Consider the following 17,336-nt stretch of genomic DNA (forward strand, 5'->3'; position numbering starts at 1 on the left):
TCAAAAACTGAAAAGTGGGGCTTGCAATATTATTCGGCCCCTTTACTTTCAGTGCAGCAAACTCACTCCAGAAGTTCATTGTGGATCTCTGAATGATCCAATGTTGTCCTAAATGCCTAGTGATGATAAATATAATCCACCTGTGTGTATTCAAGTCTCCGTATAAATGCACCTGCTCTGTGATAGTCTCAGGGTTCTGTCAGAGAGCATCATGAACACCAAGGAACACAACAGGCAGGTTTGTGATACTGTTGTGGAGAAGTTTAAAGCTGGAATTGGATGCAAAATGATTTCCAAAACTTTAAACATTCCAATGGGCACTGTGCAAGCAATCATATTGAAATGGCAGGAGTATCATACCACTGCAAATCTACCAAGACACGGCGGTCCTTCTAAACTTTCATCTCAAACAAGACTGATCAGAGATGCAGCCAAGAGGCCCATGATCACTCTGGATGAACTGCAGAGATCTACTGCTTAGGTGGGACAGTCTGTCCATAGGACAACAATCAGTCGTACACTGAAAAAATCTTGCCTTTATGGAAGAGTTGCAAGAGGAAAGCCATTTCTCAGAGATATCCATAAAAGTGTTGTTTAAAGTTTGCAACAAGCCCCCTGGGAGACACCAAACATATGGAAGAAGGTGCTGTGGTCAGATGAAACCAAAATCGAACTTTTTGGCAACAATGCCAAACGATATGTTTGGCGTAAAGGCAACACAGCTCATCACCCTGAACACACCATCCCCACTGTCAAACATGTTGGTGGCAGCATCATGGTTTGGGCCTGCTTTTCTTCAGCAGGGACAGGGAAGATGGTTAAAATTGATGGGAAGATGGATGGAGCCAAATACAGGACCATTCTTGAAGAAAACCTGTTGGAGTCTGCAAAAGACCTGAGACTGAGACGGAGAATTGTCTTCCAACAAGACAATGATCCCAAACATAAAGCAAAATCTACAATGGAATGGTTCACAAATAAACGTATCCAGGTGTTAGAATGGCCAAGTCAAAGTCCAAACCTCAATCCAATCGAGAATCTGTGGAAAGAGCTGAAAACTGCTGTTCACAAACGATCTCCATCAAACCTCACTGAGCTCGAGCTGTTTACAAAGGAAGAATGGGCAGGAATTTCTGTCTCTCGATGTACAAAACTGATGGAGACATACCCCAAGCGACTTGCAGCTGTAATCGCAGCAAAAGGTGGCGCAACAAAGTATTAAGTTAAAGGGGCCGAATAATATTGCACTCTCTACTTTCTGTTTTTGAATTTCCACTAAAATTTAAAATAACCAATAAATTTTGTTCAACTTCACAATTGTGTTCCACTTGTTGTTGATTCTTCACCAAAAATTTACATTTGGTATCTTTATGTTTGAAGCATGATATGTGGGAAAGGGTTGAAAATTTCAAGGGGGCCGAATACTTTCGCAAGGCACTGTATACATACAGCTCTGGCAAAAATTAAGACACCACCACATCAAAACCCTGTCATGGACAGCCCAGTCTCCAGACCTGAACCCCATTGAAAACCTCTGGAATGTAATCAAGAGGATGATGGATAGTCACAAGCTATCAAACAAAAACATGGCAAGTGGGGATAGCAAAGCTAAGTGCCAGAATTTGCACATCTCATAGATACGCCTTTTCTTGGCTGAGAGCTGATGTTTTTAGCCTTGGGGGCAAGTATCCATGGTCCCTTCCTAGGCTATTAATATCAGCCCGCAGCTGTCTGCCTATCCTTTGCTTGTTATTAATTATAGAGGGACCCTACATCATTTTTTTTAATCCAGTAAAAGCTAAGTATACAGCTGTGAGACGATATTAATATCCTGGGAAGCTCCATGGGTATTACCCTCTTCCTAGGCTATAAACATTGGCCCCCAGCTGACGTCTTTTATTCTGCTGAAATTACGCAGGATCACACACCGTTTTTTTCAGAAAAATAATCTTTTAATAATTAAATACATGTACAGTAAGCCGCACACACTGTACTAATTATATATGTCACTGACATCTATATATTTATCTATTCTATGTGTATGTTCTGTATGTAATCTATCTAGTATAACCTGTCGGGTCCTGCTGTGATTTTGCTGTACGTGGCAGATGAATTGCCGGCTTTTCAAAGGAGATTGATGTGAAAAAAATCAGACAGCACTTGCATGGTGTGGGTGCTGTGTAATTTTTTTTTCTATTGCAAGAATGCGATCCAAATGTCGATTACAATCACAGCATGCTACGATTTTTTTCCAGTCCGATCGTGATTCGATCCGAGCTGGAAAAAAATTGCAGATTAACACACAATGATAGAATAACATTGATCCGAATGCAATCTGATTTTTAATCGGATTGCATTTGTCCGATTTCATCGCAAGTGGGAATGAGCCCTAATTCTGATTACTGATCCACTTGAAAAATTAATAATTTTTTTTTAACTTCTCAAAAAAACTGAGTGTGAACATTGCCTTAAGATAGTCTAAAATCCATGTCTCATCAGAGGTTCCTGTTTGACAAACTTTTTTATACTGCAGCTCTGCTTGTTCAGGTTGGCTGCCGTTTCGCCAGGAAATGCAACGTGATCAGAACTCCATTCCACAATGATTACTCACAACTAAGTAACCTAAACCAACACTGAGAAATAAAAGTTTATCCGGTAAATACTACAGATAATAAAGGCAATTAAGTCTAGAGAATTGCCGTAAAACTGATTACTGTTTTCCGTGTTTATTATATTCAAGAGCTACTGGAGACATCAGTTTCAGCACCAATTCTGCATTAGGGTTAATTTGCCACCATTTTACGCAATCAGATAAATAAAAGTCAGATATGAGTTCATGCGAACAGTTTTCTCTCCCAAATCAAATATCAGAAAAATAATCCTGAGATGGGAAATGAGAGCATTTGCTATGGAAACACAATTTTATGTTTAATATCACTGATGAAGATAAGAGCACATTGCCCAGGTTCATAAAAAGAAAAGCAGATTAAACCCATTGCCTCATACATAAAGAGGATTCCTCGCGTGCTCTCTTAAAGGGAAACTCCGGTACAAAAATTTGAAAATTGTTATTATTCCTTACGGAGTCCTTCAAGACTAGAAGTTAGGGACAGTAGTAAGATATTGTAAGTTGGTCAAACATGAAACTCATATCCATCTTAGTCTCCATTCACACTCTAGTTACGCCCTACTTTGAACGCATAGGGTGGGAAATCTCTAGTGTAGTGTGCATGTATGGCCACTGAACCTTCCAATGGGGCATTTTAAGTTGGGACAACCTGGTCTGCAATTTTCAGGAGCAAAACGCTTCCCAGCCTCCCCGCTTCCTGCACGCCTGATGATTGACTGTCACTCACCGTGTAAGACAGACTAAGTGCAACTCAAAGGGATAAGGGGAAGGTGGCCCAATATTAGGGAAGCGGGGAGCGGAGACCTCTAAGCAGAACTAACATCATCCTGTCTGCCCTAAGAAACCCTAAATAGGATCCTCACCTATCGCCGAACAGGATAGCTAGTCCCTGTCAGACCCTAGCGGTTAGCCCTGCTTAGGGAAGGAAAGGGTGAACAATGGTCAAACCCCACTAACAGTAAAGACAGCTAGGATACACAAAACAAGGGGAACCTTAGCTTGAGTAGACTCAGAGAGAAATACTGTCCTCCTTCAAACTCCAAAGAGGACACTAGCCGACTGCTCCAGTTCCAAGCCTCAACAGGAAAGTGCAAATAGAAAATAACACCCGCATCTCCCAACAGGAACTTGGGAGTTATAAACACCCAGATCCAGGTGACACCATTAAGGCCATGGGGAGGTGGCCACTAGTCTACAAGGCCAACCTCTGAGACCTTCTGCAGCCAGATGCAATGCGACTGCCTGCAGCCTCTGACACACCCGTGACATTGACAGTTCGAACTGTGCACTAACAGAGGCATCTTTGCATAGAAGCGTAGGAGTACTTAAGCTGGCCAGATCAGTATAGCTTCAGAACAGCGCTTACAAGCTGTATAGCAAGCAGCTTGCATATGAGCGCACCATGTCCAGGAAACTGTCCTCCTCAATGGTGGCCTGGAAGACTGGCAATGAGCTGTAGACTATGAAATTAAAAAACCCTTCATTTGGTAAATTGCAAAGTTCTTGCCATCCATAGTATTGATAATATCCTTCTCCAGCACCACGTGTCAAAGGCATCGATTCTTCTTCTGTCTTGTTTCTTTATCATTCATCTTTCGCATCTGTATGTAACCACAGAAAAGACCAGACTATAACGAATGGAAGCGGAGCCACAGGTGGTGAAGTTCACATTCGTTTTTTCATTGATATTTTTGTGGAACCTTGGGACCATGGTCCGGGGGGCTCCGAAGGGGGCGTGACTATGTGAGCCCCAGGCACCCGTGGTAAGTCCCCTCGAACAGGGTTGGAATGGAATGCCTATGGGACACGGGTGCTACCTCCAGTTAGACCCTGGAGACGTGGCAGCTGTTCCAGCAGGACAGACGGACAAGCAGGGTAAACAGATGTCGTGGAGCTGACACAGGTGGTACTGGCATTGTCCAGAGGTACGGATGGCTGAATGGCGGGACGTGACGGAACTGGCGTAGACAGAACAGTCGTCGTCCGGGATAGCCGGGTAACAGGTAGCTGACAGTCTGCGGAGACAAACAGTGTAAGCGAAGCACTGGCAAAACACTTCAGAAGCTACAGCACACACTAGCCGAAACCGGAAGCCAGCAACAGAGGATACTTGTTGCTCTGGTACCCTCCCTATTTTGGAGGGGCTAGAAATAGTAATTACTAACACGCCATTGGTCTGGTCAGAAGTACTTTTTGAAAAAATGCGCGCTGTCTCTTTAAGAGCGGGAGCGCGCGCACGACGTAAACACTCTACCCGAGAACCTACTGGCCACGTGCCAGGAAGCAGGAGGAGGAGAGAAAGCAGAGGCTGCAGCAGGACGGTGTGGGGCCAGCACAGGGTGGGAGTCCCAACGGGGACCCCGTGAAGGTACTGGACCGGGACCGGGTGTAACAGATTATGTACAAGCCGTGACTTATGACATGTCAAAACATGACTTACCAACCTACGACTTACCTACTTTGGGCACATCATACGAAGAGAGCAATCAATACAAAAGAACCTCATGGTCGGAAGAATAAAAGCAACAAGTCGAAGAGGAAGTTCAGCAACATAACAGTGGAGAAGACCCTGGTGGACCTATCTAGGCCTCTACAAGATCAATCTTCTTACAGATCGTTCGTCCATCAAGTCGCCATGGTTCTAGATCAAGTTGAAGGCCATTAAATAAATAAAAAATTCAAATTCACTTGTTTTATAAAGCACTTTGCAACATTATCCATTAATGAAGATGAAAGAACCCATTAAATATAAAAATACATATTCTGTCCATCTAAGGTTCCTGTTTATGAAATAATGTATTTACTACTAATGAATATACATGAGCTATTTATAAAGCAGTCAATATTGAAGTGGATGTTGGAATCAAATGGGGGAGAATAGAGGAGTCGGAGTCAAAAATCCCCATCTCATCTAATTGCAATCCCCCACAAATCCCTAGAATGAAGCCATTAATCAGTCCATCCAAATTCCTAGCCTGGCAGTTGTTCAAATCACCTTTTTAATTACCTTTTTTCCAAATAACATACCAATAATTCTAACCTATCGAAACCAAGCAAAGTAAACTGGAAGTTTCTGCCGGAAACATTGTAGACTTTTAGGTGTGGTTGGGATCCGTTTACATTCGAGTTTGAGCAGAACTGATCGGAAATTCAGATATTACACAATGGATACATCAAAACTGCAGGATAAATTCGTCTTATAGTCTCTTGGTCATAAGAGTACCCATATGATGAATTCTAAGTGGGTAAAGTAATGAAGAAAAGCACAAAAACTAAAGGAGATAAAAGAGAGTCGCTTAAATAATAATAAGAAAAAATGTTGATCCTGATAATTTCAAGGGGATCTGGTGACAGTCTAATGTCTAGGGCCGGGGTGGAGATATCATTGGTGCAACTTGTGTAGGCACATGGGGGCCCAGGAGGAATGGGAGCCATCTCCACCTCCAGAACAGGTGGAATTGTGCCTCATAATGAGCTCTTGGACTGTAAAGGACCCATATATTTTTCTTTCTCAGGGGCCTTATGTGTCTGTGTCCACCAGTTAGTTGTCTATGTAGACTGCCAGGCAGGATCCAATATCTGGTGTTAGGGGTAACAAGGACCCCAAAGATCGAGTTTTAATTTTGGGGATCTTTTATCTCTTTCGAAGTAAACCGGTGTGGAAACTATGAGATTTCTACGAACACCTTGAAGGGTTATTCTGAGTAGAGATGAGCGAATCAGTTCACTGGACTCTGGTAAAGTGTTCCGTGGTTGCCAAACGGGAGCCATGCGGGCCACCTGCTACTTGTCGCCATCCATGGCTCCTCATTTGATTAGCTGGCCTGGTGTGACGTCAGGCATGCGTCACGCCACAACAATGATGTTGCACCAGGCCGAGTAATAATAAGAGGAGCCAGGGATGCACTCGTTCGGCAAATTTATCCTCCCATTTACAGTTGACCAATGACATCCCAGATGACCTTGATGGGAGACAAGTCCGGAGATTCTGCAGCCATGGTATGTCGATTAGGCCACACAAGCTGCTCAAAGTAGCATCGTCAACATATGACCTGGTGTTGTGTTGGCAAACTGCTCCTAGGACACTTTGGAGAAATGTCCGTACCTCTGGTTTTACCACCAAATGCATGTAACTCCGACCTGTTAGTGTACCTTAAATGTAGACCATAGGAGTCCGGCCAGGGGTCCAATATGTAAGTGGACCCATTTACACTTGCAAAACAGATGGAATTGTGCATTATGATGACCCATATATTGTTCTTACACAGGGGCCCTTTTCGGTCTTTGTCCTTCGCCATTGGGTCCGACTGTCATACATTTTGCCACCCTACTCCACACTCATGGGAGCCACAGTGGATGTTAATGATTTGCTTTCCCAAGTGCATTCAGCCTGGCAGAACATTCCTCAGATAATCTCATTGATAGCAGCTAAGGCGTACAGTGGCACCCCTGGTCAAAATTCCTGTTATTGTGAACAGTTTAGCAAATTGAAGATTAAATTATCTCTAAAAGGCCAAAAGTTAAAGATGGATGACACCATTCATTTGTATTTTAGGCAAAATATATTGTGTTTTAAAAAAAAAAAAAAATTACAAAAAGGGAAATTAACTTTAACCAAGGGTTTAGACCTTAATTAGCCGGATAGGGTTATGACTTGTTCACTATCATTGTTAGGAAAGGCCAGGTGATGCAAATTTCCCAGCTTTATAAAAACCCAGCCTCCTCTAACCTTGTACCAAAAAAACAACAGCCATGGATTATTCTAAGCAGCTGCCTAGCACTCTGAAAATGGGAATGGTGGAGGCCCACAAAGCAGGAGAAGGCCATAAGAAGATCGCAAAGTGTATTCAAGTTGCCCTCTACTCAGTTCGAAATGTAATTATGAAATGGCAGATAAGAGCAGTGGAAGTCAAGATAAGGTCTGGAAGACCAAGCAAAATTTCAGTGAAAGCTGTTGGTAGGATTGCTAATGAGGCAAATCAGAACCCCCGCTTGACTGCAAAAGGCCTTCAAAAAGATTTAGCAGACTCTGGAGTGGAGTTGTGGTATATTATTCTACTGTTCAGAGACGACTGCACTGGTAGTGACCAGTGTTGCGGAGTCGTAGTGGAGATGAATCTTTGCTGCACTTTATGTACACATGCTCAGTAGTGACCAGTGTTGCGGAGTCGGTGTTGAGATGAATCTGTGCTGCGTTTTATGCACATGCTCAGTAGTGACCAGTGCTGTAGAGTCGTAGTGGAGATGAATCTGTGCTGCACTTTATGTACATGCTCATTAGTGACCAGTGTTGTGGAGTCGGAGTTGAGCTGAATCTGTGCTGCACTTTATGTACATGCTCAGTAGTGACCAGTGCTGTAGAGTCGTAGTGGAAATGAATCTGTGCTGCACTTTATGTACATGCTCAGTAGTGATCAGTGCTGTGGAGTCGGAGTTGACATGAATCTGTGCTGCACTTTATGTACATGCTCAGTAGTGACCAGTGCTGTAGAGTCGTAGTGGAGATGAATCTGTGCTGCACTTTATGTACATGCTCAGTAGTGACCAGTGCTGTGGAGTCGGAGTTGACATGAATCTGTGCTGCACTTTATGTACATGCTCAGTAGTGATCAGTGCTGTGGAGTCGGAGTTGACATGAATCTGTGCTGCACTTTATGTACATGCTCAGTAGTGACCAGTGCTGTAGAGTCGTAGTGGAGATGAATCTGTGCTGCACTTTATGTACATGCTCAGTAGTGACCAGTGCTGTGGAGTCGGAGTTGACATGAATCTGTGCTGCACTTTATGCACATGTCAGTAGTGACCAGTGCTGTAGAGTCGTAGTGGAGATGAATCTGTGCTGCACTTTATGTACATGCTCAGTAGTGACCAGTGTTGCGGAGTCGGAGTTAAGCTGAATCTGTGCTGCACTTTATGTACATGCCCAGTAGTGACCAGTGCTGTGGAGTCGGAGTTGACATGAATCTGTGCTGCACTTTATGTATATGCTCAGTAGTGATCAGTGCTGTGGAATCGTAGTCATGGAGTCAGAAGTCAGGGAAATTGAGGAGTCGGAGGTTTGGCTTACCGACGCCACAACCTTGATATAGAGCTCTGTACACTGTGTAATGGTCGTTCTTGGGTACTATAGCTCAGCACCCATTCACTTCCCTCCACGTGTCGGACCTCTACCTATCTGATATTGATGACCTTCCATACGGATAGGTCATCAATATCGTAGTCTTGGAAAACGCCATTAAGGCAGAAGTAAGCCTTAGCCTGATGCCTTTTATTTTCCATAAATCCTGCAATCTACAGTATTGGTTTGCCATTTCCAAATATCTATTTATTACCTGTTTTACCTAAAGGAGCAATAATAATAATATGTGTATAATTGTTATAGTCTAAGTGACAAAATCAGCCAAGGGTGAGATTTCTGAGATTTAGCTATGGACACAATACTTGGGCATCACCTTTAGAAAAGATGCAACGAAAAATGAAGATCACTCCACTCAGAAGCCAGAACCTGATTGATATTATCATCGATTTCACTTGGAACCTGTGAATTTGTCCCTTAGTGTGAATTCTGCTGTTCGCCTGATGAAAGAACGAGGAGGAGGAGGAGGACGCTCTTGCGCACTTACAAGCAATTATGTAAACAGCGTGATGAGCTGAAAAGTGCTGGAGAAATGTCAGGCAGTGAGTTGTGTTAACCCTATGTGCAAAAATGACACTAGAAGAAGAAATCTCTAATATGATGTTATGGACCGGTGGAGGGGGCGACTGCAACGCGGCGTGAAAAGATCAACTGCTCCATTGGAGAAGCCAATCCGCCGCCGCTTCCTATGAATCTTCAAAGACCATTAAAATGGCTACTCACTTCTGCATTCAAGTAGTAATAACTTAACATTTTGCTGTACCTTTATTTTAGATTATTTTGAATTATTGTTTTGTTTTTTTAAAGTTATCATTTTTACTTTTATCATTATTTTATACTAGATTGTGGCCCGATTCTAACGCATCGGGTATTCTAGAATATGCATGTCCCCGTAGTATATGGACAATGATGATTCCAGAATTCGCGGCAGACTGTGTCCGTCGCTGATTGGCCGAGGCAACCTTTATGACATCATCGTCGCCATGGCAACTATTATGACATCATCGTCGCTGTGCCCGTTGCTGATTGGTCGAGGCCTGGCGGCCTCGACCAATCAGACACGGGACATCATCGTCGCTGTTCCCGTTGCTGATTGGTCGAGGCCTAGCGGCCTCGACCAATCAGAGACGCGGGATTTCTACGTCGATGCTGTGCCGGTCTCTGATTGGTCGAGGCCTGGCGGCCTCGACCAATCAGAGAGCCGGGATTTCCAGGACAGACAGACAGACAGACAGACGGAAAAACCCTTAGACAATTATATATATACTAGATTGTGGCCCGATTCTAACGCATCGGGTATTCTAGAATATGCATGTCCCCGTAGTATATGGATAATGATGATTCCAGAATTCGCGGCACACTGTGCCCGTCGCTGATTGGTCGAGGCAACTTTTATGACATCATCGTCGCCATGGCAACCATTATGACATCTACGTCGATACTGTGCCCGTCGCTGAATCAGAAACGTGAGATGTCTACGTCCTTTATGACATCATCGTCGCTGTGCCCGTTGCTGATTGGTCGAGGCCTGGCGGCCTCGACCAATCAGAGAGCCGGGATTTCCAGGACAGACAGACAGACAGACGGAAAAACCCTTAGACAATTATATATATAGATATATATAGATTGTTTTACAATCTAAAGTAGCTACAAAGGCTCATCACGCCGAAACGCTCGTTGGGGTGGGTACACGCTGCGGACCATCGCTTTCCAGTGCCTGCTCAGGTAATTATGTAGCTACTTTGGGTCAGCCTCTGTGCGGCCAGTACTGGAGATACTATGTTTATGGTCTACATATATGTTTCCTGGCATGGCCTGGTATAACATATTTTTGGTTTTCTTTCCCTGATTGATTTAATACAAATTGATTCTATTTATATCTCATAAAGTGGATTTTGTTACTTTGTTACTAATGTGATGGTCCTCATGCTTGTACCCCTGCCGTTTCCATGTGCACATTGTGGCTTGAGTACTTTTTTCCTCTCCTCCTGGCTTTGCCAAATGTCCTGCTTTATAACCAACCAATAAAGATTTTGTTATTTTTCTAATTTCATTGTTGGGTTTTTTGATCGTATATTTTTTTCTTTGGTATTAAGATACCAGGTACTGTCAGCTGCGTCACTTCTAATGTGGTGTACCTAATTATTTGTACTAAATGTCTAACTGGGGGTCTGTATGTGCGGGAGACAGGGCATTGTCCTGATATGAACTCGAGCCTGGGAGCTTTCTAGTAAAGTTCCCACGATCTAGAAACATCCAGCAGAGGGCGCCTCACCGCAAATGAAGGTAAATATAGGTCATTGACCTACTTTACCTTCATTTTCCGGGGTTATTGCAGCCATGAGCATCATTGCATTAGCAAAGCTCGTGGATGCAAATTATTTTAACCCCTTCAGATGGCTTTACATCGTTGGACGCTTAATATTTTTGGAAGTTGGAGTGGGGTTCTTTTAGATTTGGCTATCTTAGGAAGATATCTGTTTTGTACAGGTAACTATTACTGTGCAGAATTATTAGGCAACTTAATAAAAACCAAACATATTCCCGCATTGACGGGGACATTGACGCATCAGGTATTCTAGAATATGCATGTCCCCGTAGTATATGGACAATGATGATTCCAGAATTCGCGGCAGACTGTGCCCGTCGCTGATTGGTCGAGGCAACCTTTATGACATCATCGTCGCCATGGCAACCATTATGACATCTACGTCGATACTGTGCCCGTCGCTGAATCAGAAACGTGAGATGTCTACGTCCTTTATGACATCATCGTCGCTGTGCCCGTTGCTGATTGGTCGAGGCCTGGCGGCCTCGACCAATCAGAGAGCCGGGATTTCCAGGACAGACAGACAGACAGACAGACGGAAAAACCCTTAGGCAATTACCGTATATACTCGAGTATAAGCCGACCCAAGTATAAGCCGACCCCCCTAATTTTGCCACAAAAAATTGGGAAAACTTATTGACTCGAGTATAAGCCTAGGGTGGAAATGCAGCATTTACCGGTGAATTTCAAAAATAAAAATAGATCATTATTTCCCCATAGCTGTGCCATATAGTGCTCTACACCGTTCATTATTTCCCCATAGCTGTGCCCCATATAGTGCTCTGCACCGTTCATTGTGCCCCATAGCTGTGCCATATAGTGCTCTGCACCGTTCATTGTGCCCCATATACAGTGCTCTGCACCGTTCATTGTGCCCCATTGCTGTGCCATATACAGTGCTCTGCACCGTTCATTGTGCCCCATTGCTGTGCCATATACGGTGCTCTGCACCGTTCATTGTGCCCCATTGCTGTGCCATATACAGTGCTCTGCACCGTTCATTGTGCCCCATTGCTGTGCCATATACGGTGCTCTGCACCGTTCATTGTGCCCCATATCTGTGCCCATATACGGTGCTCTGCTCCGTTCATTGTGCCCCATTGCTGTGCCATATACGGTGCTCTGCACCGTTCATTGTGCCCCATATCTGTGCCCATATACGGTGCTCTGCACCGTTCATTGTGCCCCATTGCTGTGCCATATACGGTGCTCTGCACCGTTCATTGTGCCCCATTGCTGTGCCATATACGGTGCTTTGCACCGTTCATTGTGCCCCATTGCTGTGCCATATACGGTGCTCTGCACCGTTCATTGTGCCCCATAGAAATCTCTGCCGCCGCTGCTGCAATAAAAAAAAAAACACATACTCACCTCCCTTGATTGCAGCTCCCGGCGTCTCGTTCCGGCGCCTCCATCTTCCCGGCGTCTCTGCTCTGACTGATCAGGCAGAGGGCGCCGCGCACACTATATGCGTCATCGCGCCCTCTGCCTGAACAGTCAGAGCAGAGACACCGGGAAGATGGAGGCGCCGGCCGGGAAGATGGAGCGACGCTCGGCGGCTGGAACGAGGACAGGTGAATATGCTATACTTACCTAGTCCTGGCGATCCTCGCGCTGTCCCTCTGCCTGGTCTTCGGTGCCGCAGCTCTTCCTGTCAGCGGTCACCGGCACCGCTGATTAGAGGAATGAATAGGCGGCTCCGCCCCTATGGGAGGTGGAGCCGCTTATTCATATCTCTAATGAGCAGTCCCACGTGGCCGCTGAAGAGGGGAAGAAGCTGCAGCACAGAAGACCGTGGGACGGCAGGGACAGCGCGAGGATCGCTGGGACTAGGTAAGTATACCTCAGCGCCCTCACCCCCTCACCCGCCGACCCTGCCACCCACATTGACTCGAGTATAAGCCGAGAGGGGCACTTTCAGCCCAAAAATTTGGGCTGAAAATCTCGGCTTATACTCGAGTATATACGGTATATATATAGACTAGACTGTGGCCCGATTCTAACGCATCGGGTATTCTAGAATATGCATGTCCCCGTAGTATATGGACAATGATGATTCCAGAATTCGCGGCAGACTGTGCCCGTCGCTGATTGGTCGAGGCAACCTTCATGACATCATCGTCGCCATGGCAACCATTATGACATCATCGTCGCTGTGCCCGTCTCTGATTGGTCGAGGCGCGGGATGTCTACGTCCTTTTTGACATCATCGTCGCTGTGCCCGTTGCTGATTGGTCGAGGCCTGGCGGCCTCGACCAATCAGAGACGCGGGATTTCTACGTCGATGCTGTGCCGGTCTCTGATTGGTCGAAGCCTGGCGGCCTCGACCAATCAGAGAGGCGGGATTTCCAGGACAGACAGACAGACGGAAAAACCCTTAGACAATTATATATATAGATAGATGTATTTTAATATATTTTATATATTCTAAGTACAGCATTGTGTCAAGAGCTTTGCTGGATTTGAAGAATATGTAAACTCCTGATGCTAAATATATCTCTTAGGCCCGATAAAGCTGGTGTACTTACTTTGAAAACATGTATCACAATGACGTCTTAGTCCTCTTAGTCCTATAGAAGCTTAGCTCAATCTCTGCCCACCTATGATGATTGACAGCTCCTCAGTGTCCCTCCTCCTTGCTCTTGCTGAAATCTCCCTCTGCTCAGTACAAGCTGCAGCTGTCAGCTAGGCGAGCGGAGCCTGGACTCATGAGCTCTGTCACTCTATAGCTGCACTTATAAAATGCTCATCTTAAAATCGAGGCAGCATGGCGGCAGTTTGAGCAAACAGTGAACAAAACTTGAAGAATATGCAGCTCCTGACTATAACCTGACGGGGCTGGTGTACTTACTTTGAAAACCAATGATACACTTCAGTTTATTTATTTTCCCATCAGTTTTTTATTATGGGATATTGTTTGGGATGAAGTACTTTCTGCTCATTTTTCTCCTACTTTGATAGCTATCAATTTCAGGAAAATCACTTTAAGGAATGTTCGTATATGGCAGAAATGACTGCTAATTAGGGATGAGTGAACATGCTTGGATAAGGTGTTATGTGAGCATGCTCGGGTGCAAACCGAGTGACTTCGGCGTGCTCGAAAAACATGTTGGAGACCCCGCAGCTGCATGTCTCGTGGCTGTTCGACATCCCTAATGCATGGATTTCCTGTTTGTTAGACAATCCCCGCATGTGTTGTGACTGTTGAATAGCCGTGAGACATGTAACCGCGGGGTCTGGAACATATTTTTCGAGCACGCCGAAGACACTCAGTTAGCACCCGAGCATGCCTAGATAACACCTCACTGATCACTACTGCTATTGCTATAAAAAAAAAGATGTACAAAGCGATTTCAGACTATTTTCTTACCGTTGGCCTGTAACTGTAGAGCCCACTTTCTTTCTCTCCCTACAGCCCGCCCCTCCTCTCCACGCTAACAGTACCATCTGTGCGCATCCTGCCAAATGTTCATTTTGTAAGCGCCGTCCCTGCCAGCTCCGTGGACTGATATTCCTCGCCAGCACGGCTGCTTCCATTTCTGTAAATCATATTTACTTTATATTAACTGCATTTGCATAACGAGGTGTTTTACAATAGGTTTTTTTTACGATCCTGGAAATCAGCTTGAAGGTAAATGGCGAGATATCATTACGACAAGTATTTCATAGCGGGATAATCAGATTTCAATTACCGGTATCTATCCAGTGATTCCTTTGACTGTTTGCACTAAGACAGAGATGTACCCATACACAGACCCTTCTTTATTTTTAGATATTAATTGTTTTGTACTGTAAATATTACAAAGAAATAATACTCAAATAGCAATCCCGAAAATGAATTACGAGGACCATTGCATTAATGAGTATTATATGAGTATTATTTCTTTGTAATATCTACAGTACAAAACAATTAATATCTAAAACTTTGTTACCATGTTGGCAGTATGCTTCAGGTCATTGTCCATTTGGAAGACCTATTTCCACCCAAGCTTTTACTTCCCGGCTGATGTCTTGAGATGTTGCTTCAGTATTGTCACATAATCTACTTTTCTCATGATGATATCTATTTTGTGAAGTGTGCCAGTCCCTCCTGCAGCAAAACAACCCCCACAACATGATCCTGCTTCCCCCGTGTTTCACAGGTGGGATGGTGTTCTTAGGCCTAAAAGCTTCTGCCTTTTTCCTCCAAACGTAACAGTTCATTATGCCCAAAAAGTTTGATTTTAGTTTCATCAGACCACAGGACATGTCTCCAAAAATTAAGGTCTGTGTTCCTGTGTGCATTTGCAAACATTAATCTGGCTTTTTTTTATGTTTCTTTTGGAGTAGTGGCTTCTTCCTGGCAGAGTGGCCTTTCAGCCCATGTGGATACAGTACTCGTTTCACTGTGGATGTTGACACAATCTTAACAGCTCCCGCCATCATCTTCACAAGGTCTTTTGCTTTTGTCCTTGGGTTAATATGCACATGTCGGACCAAAGCATGTTCATCTCTGGGACACAGAACCCATCTCCTTCCTGAGCGGTATGATGGCTTGTTCGTACTGGCGTATAATTGTTTGTACAGATGAACGAGGCACCTTCATGTATCTTGAAACTGTACCCAAGGATGAGCCAGACTTGTGCAAGTCCACAATTCTCTTCCTCATATTTTGGCTGATTTTTTTTAGACTTTCCCATGATGCCACACAAAGAAGCAGCGTGTTTCAGGTGTGCATTAAAAAACCTCCACAGGTGTGTCTCTAATTAACTCAGATGTTGCCAAAAACCTATCAGAAGCTTCCAAACACCTGACATCATCATATGGGCAGTCCAGAATTGTTTAAAGGCATAGTAATCTTAGTGTCTGTAAGCTTTTAAATATGCAGTAAGTAATAAAAATGCCTTAAAACATTCTCTCTCATTAGTCTGGCATTTGGCAAATATTAATAATTATGGCAATCCTAATTGACCTAAAGCGGGAAAGGTTTATTCTGATTTCATGTCAGATATTGAGACAAACCTGCAGATGTGTCTTTTTATATAGTGGATGAGTACAGGGACAAAAACTTTTATTGTTAAAAACCAAATTAAAAAAAACACAACGCGTTTCGGCTGTTAACAGCTTTCCTCAGGTCTCCTATCATCTGGATAATGGGTGCTACAAAAATATGAGCCCGAAAATCTAAATGAATGAGGTCAGCCTCCAAACTCTGCCGGTTTGGACCAGTGTGGTGAGGTCCTTGTCCAAAACCCCCACAAGTGGCTTATTTGAAGGTCTCTTCACTACAATTATCCGTCCTTATGTTCTATAGTCATTCAGTGGCGTTCAAGTACACAGTGCAGGCAGAACCAATGTGCTGAGCGAGTCTCACGAGAAATGTTCCCTCTTCGTCTGGGCATCGGGCCAGACTCCTTTCTTCACCGTACGGCTTGCTTCTTTAGACGTAGCCAAACGTCCCTCATCTCTGACAGATTCACTCCGACCATTGAAAACGAGGAAATAAAAACTGTTGTTTTTTTTCTCAAAGCCTGGAAGCCAAGCCTTTAGGAATCTGCATTACACCATACGCCGGCGGCCGGAGGAATACAAATGTCTTAACTATTGTTATCAAACAAAGATCCACTGTTGTCGGGAACGTTACCCACTGCCGAGATTGTGCTGAGGATCTCGATCTGCATTTTGCCGGAGTTATTTAGATATTAGATTACAGTGGTGCCCGCAGCACCCAGCCAACATAGTTCTCCAGTGTGGGGTTATATATAAAGTGCATTATGTGCCTTCAAAATGACAAATTCTGTTGTCATTCTTTTATAATTCAATTTTTAAAGACTTTTCAGACAAAAAACTGCAGTGAAAATGCTGGAAAATATATTTTTGGGTCTTAAAGGACTTTTTTTTTATTAAGTTTGGTGGGCTCTTAACATCAATGGAAAGTTCACGTAAGTGTCAAAAAGGTTGTATCATCTTGACAACTCTTAACTTTATATTAAAGGGAACCTGTCACTCCGTTTTTTCAGTACAAGATAAAAATACTGTTAAATAGGGCCTGAGCTGTGCGTTACTATAGTGTATGTAGTGTACCCTGATTCCCCACCTATGCTGCCGAAATAACTTACTAAAGTTGCCGTTTTCGCCTGTCAATCAGGCTGGTCAGGTCATATGGGCGTGGCGACATCGCTGTTTCTTCCCCCAGATCTTGCATATCTTTCCGTTGGTGGCGTAGTGGTTTGCGCATGCCCATCTTCTGAATCCACTGGGCA

General features: G+C 44.1%; 1 protein-coding gene across 3 annotated transcripts in view; it reads left to right on the forward strand.

Annotated features, from left to right (window-relative positions):
- FAM107A (family with sequence similarity 107 member A) overlaps positions 1 to 17,336 on the forward strand; it is a 142,520-nt gene that overhangs the window by 103,311 nt on the left and 21,873 nt on the right. The window contains exon 1 of one of the 3 annotated variants that reach the window (XM_069736641.1): positions 4,922 to 4,997. The exons of the other annotated variants lie outside the window; for them this stretch is intronic. The gene's annotated coding sequence lies outside the window, so the exon portion shown is untranslated. Of the gene's footprint in view, positions 1 to 4,921; positions 4,998 to 17,336 lie in introns of those variants that run through there. 3 annotated transcript variants of the gene reach the window in all.

The sequence above is a fragment of the Ranitomeya imitator genome, chromosome 8, assembly GCF_032444005.1.
Source record: "Ranitomeya imitator isolate aRanImi1 chromosome 8, aRanImi1.pri, whole genome shotgun sequence".
NCBI lineage: Eukaryota > Metazoa > Chordata > Amphibia > Anura > Dendrobatidae > Ranitomeya > Ranitomeya imitator.